Here is a 5,099-nt window from a genome sequence, read left to right as displayed (position 1 = left end):
GAGTTTATTTAGCATTCCCTGGATGTGACTGTCAGGCTCCCAGGAGAACAGGGGAATGGGGGGAGGTCATCTATCCTCAACTCTGTGGAAGCCCTGGGATTACTGTCACAAAATCCACATATCTGAGTTTGTCAACAAATGCATTCATGCAAGAGGCTCATCTGATCCTGCAGTGTCCAGGCATGAGCATTGCCGTGATTGGGTTCTGGAGGTTTTCGGCTGCCAAGGCTCTGCTGGGGTGGCTGATTGGGTGGATTGGGGTACACTGGATCTAAAATCCAGCCTGGCTCGGGTTCTGGAGCCATCACTTGCAATTCAGAGATCTGTGAGCCACCATTACTCCACTCATCCTGGCCTCTCTGTTCCTGCCACTGTCTCACCCTAAAATGTATTTTTTATGAATGAAATTTTATCTAAGATGTGTTTACTATTTTGGAATTTACCCAAACTGCCTGTCAGTCACCTCACTTAAAATCACTCTCTGTAGTAAAATTTAAATGTCTATGATATAGTTCAGAAAATTGATGTATTGAGGAGCTAATTTCAATAATCCAATAACACATTTTGTTGTTGAAAAGTAAGGAAAATAAGGAGAATATTACCTTCAGAATAGGCAATAGGATTAGGAATATTGTCTGCTTTCTTTGCCTCTGTATTGAGCAACTCTACTAGACTAATCCTATCTCCTATAATCTATAATTTCCTATGAAGAAAATCCAGTAGGTACTTCTCATCAAGTCCATCTCCTCATTAGCCTGTACATGTTCTGTATTGAGTTTTCTATGATATTCTTGCTCCACTGCTTCTCCATCACAGAAAGTCCTCCCAATCTTTCCCACACTCTCAAAACTAAATTTTATCTCGAGGTCCTGTCCACACACTGCCCCTATATGCTCTTCCCATCATCGATAAACTTCAGTTCATCATATAAGTCAGTATTCATAACAAACTGTTTAATAGTTTGCTTTCAATATTATCTTTTTTTGATTGTTAACCAGTACATTTTTTATTCAAATCTCACAGCAACAGTTATATAGAAATCATGAAGGGTGCAGGTACACCTAGGTGGGGTTGAACATTATCATAACAATAAACAGATGTAAAACCCTTCCTACATCTTCTAGGAGATTAACTCAAGGACAAAATGTTATCCCTGGGGTCAGCACTGTAGATTACTAGGAGATCCACTCAAGCTCATGGTTTTATCTAAGGGCATATTTCTTTCTCCTTTCTTTAGTTAGCAATTCATTTAAACAATCATATTACATTCACTTCTCACTAATATTTCTACTCATTTTGTATAAGTGCAGTAAGAGATATATTAATCTTAAAAGGTGGCTCTTCCTGGGGACATCTTGCTATGTATCCCAGACTACAGTCCTAAGGTCAGGTTATTTTCAATATTTCCTTTTTTCCTAATGATTTTTTCCATCTCTTTTTTTTTCATTCTCCTTTTCCATCACAGTATTATTTTATAGCCTATAGAATACTGATAAGCATTTAGACACATTACATTCAATTATTTTCTTGATTTAGCCTCTTTTGTCTCATTCTCATAATTCAGCCAAAACAATACTTTGCTCTCTATTAATAGTCCTTCTTACTTCAGGACACCTTGACTAATTTCTTTTTTAAAAAAAAATTTAAATTTTATTGAAATACCATGAGATAGTTATAAGCTTTCATGTTTGGGTTACAATCTCACAATGATCAAACACTCATCCCTCCACCAGTGCACATTCCCCACCACCAATATCCCAGGTATACCCTCCCTTTTCTACCCTCCCCCCTGAATCTGTGACAGACAATATTCCCCATACTCTCTCTCTACTTTTGGGCATTATAGCTTGCAACACAGACACTGAGAGGTCATCATGTTTGGTTCATTATCTATTTTCGGCATGCATCTCCCATCCCAACTGGTTCCTCCAGCCATCAATTTCTTAGTGATCCCCTCTCAATTCCATCTGCCTTCTCCCCTCTGCTCATGAAGCAGTCTTCCAGCTATGGGGCAATCCCCCTGCCCCTTGTATCTACTGTCCTTGGGTGTCAGCCTCATGTGATGTCATTTTATACTCCATAAATGAGTGCAGACCTTGACTAATTTCTATCCCATCACTGATATCTGAATTTTATCAGTGAGAACCCTAAAGAACTTTCCATTTCATCTATTGATATTTATTGGATTAGAAGTTAAACAGGAATTAAATATTAATATACAAAATAATAATAATCATATTAACACAAATAGGCCTGGAGCGGTTGGGCATTTACCTTTCGCACTGCCGACCCGAGTTCCATTCCTCCACCCCTCTCGGAGAGCCCGGCAAGCTACCGAGAGTATCCAGCCCGCGCGCCAGAGCCTGGAAATCTACCCGTGCATATTGGATATGCCAGAAACAGTAACAATAAGTCTCTCAATGAGAGATGTTGCTGGTGCCCGCTCAAACAAATTGATGAGCAACGGGATGACAGTGACAGCGACAGTGATTAACACAAATGACATATATTCAAATAAAACATAGTTGAAATTTCTAAAACAAAATAATCTTATGAGAAGAATGGAAATGTGTTTAAGTTTCTTTAATATTTGGCTCAATATGACATTTGGGTTTCTATATCAATGTCTGTGGCAACATCGTATATCTTATGCATGCTTTCTCTCTCTCTCTCTCTCTCTCTCTCTCTCTCTTTCACCTTTTGGGCATTGTGGTTTGCAATACAGATACAAAAAGTTATAATGTTTGTTCTTTTACCTACTTTCAGTACACAGTTCTTACCGCAGAGTGATTATTTCCAACTGTCTTTGTCATAATGGTCACTTCTTTATCCCAACTGCTTTCTCCTACCATTTGCTAGCATTTGAAGCTAGCATTTGAAGCATACTTCCAACTGTGGACCCAGACTTTTATTTCTATTGTCCTTGGCAATTTGTCTCATATTATGTTTTTATGTTATTTGTTTTTATGTTATTTGCATCTCACAAATAAATGCAATAATTTTATGCCTGCTACCATTCTTCTGACTCAATTCACTTAGCATGATACTATCAATGTCTACCCATTTATAAGCAAATTCATGACTTGTAACAGCTGTATAGTATTCCATTGTATTAGATGTACCAGTTTCTTTATGCAGTCATCTGTTCTCAGGCACTTGGGTTGTCTCCAGATTCTGGCTATTGTCAATAGTTGCAGTGGACAGAGAAGTGTAGATAAGCATTTCTCCTGTGTGTTTTTGGCACCCCAGGGAATATTCCCAGAAGTAGTACTGCTGAGTCATATGGAAGCTTAATTTCTAGCTTTTTGAAGAATGTGCTTATTGATCTTCAAAAAGGCTGGACCAGTTGGCATTCCCACCAACAATGAAGGAAAGTCTCTTTATCCCTATATCCACACCAACACTTGTTGCTCTTGTTCTTTTTGATATGTGCCAGTCTCTGTGGTGCGAGATGATATCTCATTTTTGTTTTGATTTGCATCACCCTGATAATTAGAAATGTAGAGTATTTTTCATGTGTCTGTTGGCCATTTTATTTTTTCTTTCAGGAAGTTTTTTTTTTTCTCTCCCCTTTTTGGTGGGATTGGCTTATATTTATTGTAAAGTTCTACAGTGCTTTATATATCTTGGATATTAACCCTTTATCAGATTGGTATGGGTAAATGACTTTTCTTAATGTGAGGGTTGTCTTTGTATCTTGGTCACTGTTTCTTTTGAAGTGCAGAAGCTTCATAGTTTAATATAGTCCCATTTGTTTATCTTTGCTTTACTTACTTGGTAGTAGTGTTTCATCTTTGAAAATGCCTTTAGCTTCAATGTCACGGAGGGTTCTGCCCACATTTTTCTCCATGTATATTATGGACTCAGATCTGATACTGAGGGCTTTAATCTATTTTGATCTAACTTTTGTGACTGATACTAGAAAGAGATCTAAGTTCATTTTTTTTCATACTGCTGTCCAGTTTTCCCAGCATCACTTGTTGAAGAGGCTTTCCTTGCTCCACTTCAAATTTCTTGCTTCTTTATCAAAGATTAGGTGATCATATATTTGAGCATTGCTGTCAGGATATTCAACTTAGTTTCATTGATATGTGGGTCTGTGTCTATTCCAGTACCATGCATTTTTAGTTGCTATCACTTTGTAGTACAGTTTGAAGCTGGGGAAGGTGATGCCTCCCATCTTCTTTCCCCATGAATCATTTTAGCTATTTGTGAGGGTTTGTTGTTGCATATGAATTTCAGGAGTGTTTGATCTATCTTGAAAACTGATTAATGACAGTTTTGACAGTTCAGACTGTGTCTTGGAAGAATTGTCTCAGCAGGGACTTCTAACAATCCAGAGGAGTGAGTTGGTAATCATGTGGGTTGCTTTGAGGGTGCTATATCTGAATTTCAATAAATAGGAATAAAAAACTCCATAATATTTTACAGATTGTGTGGCAAGTCTAATATGAGGAAGGTTTTAGTTACATTGTTGGGAGAACCTGGAGAGAAAAGTTTGCATGCATAATTTTTGTTTTTTTAAAGTCTATGAGGGTACCATGGACTTCTTAGAGGTTTAGGACTGTTCCTTTAGGAAAACATCAGAAAAACTTTATAGAAAAGCCAAGGCACCAGTGATTTTTCTAGTAAAATTCGTGATTACCCTCAGCCCAGGGTCACATGAGTGATTCTTTAGTCACAACAATGGATTCTTTGAATAAAATTCAGATATCAGTGGTTGGATAGAAATTAGTGTTAGATAGGTATTGATAGAAACTGTTAAGGAGTCATGCGTGAAAGAATTTGTATGTCAAAGAATCCTGGAAGGGTTCCTGTTTAGCCTTTTATAAAGGCACCAGGATGCAGGTGGGTTTCTCTCTTGAGACCTACTCTTGTATTGCTCAATTCGGGCATGACTTTGACACTTGAGAAGCCAAACCATTCTTCTTATTTTCTGAAGCCCACTCTTACCCTGAGAAGTGTCCTGACGAAAGGGAAATAAGACTGAGGGCAGGTCTAAGAGATGGAGGAAGACAAGATGTCATAAACCTCTTGGACTCCATTTTTAGATGGATTTTTCCAGAACTATAAGTTCAATTGGAAAAAAAGGGAAATTT

The sequence above is a fragment of the Sorex araneus genome, chromosome 4 (genome assembly GCF_027595985.1).
Source record: "Sorex araneus isolate mSorAra2 chromosome 4, mSorAra2.pri, whole genome shotgun sequence".
Lineage (NCBI taxonomy): Eukaryota > Metazoa > Chordata > Mammalia > Eulipotyphla > Soricidae > Sorex > Sorex araneus.
The sequence above is the reverse complement of the archived record's forward strand: the minus strand, read 5'-3'. Positions refer to the sequence as shown.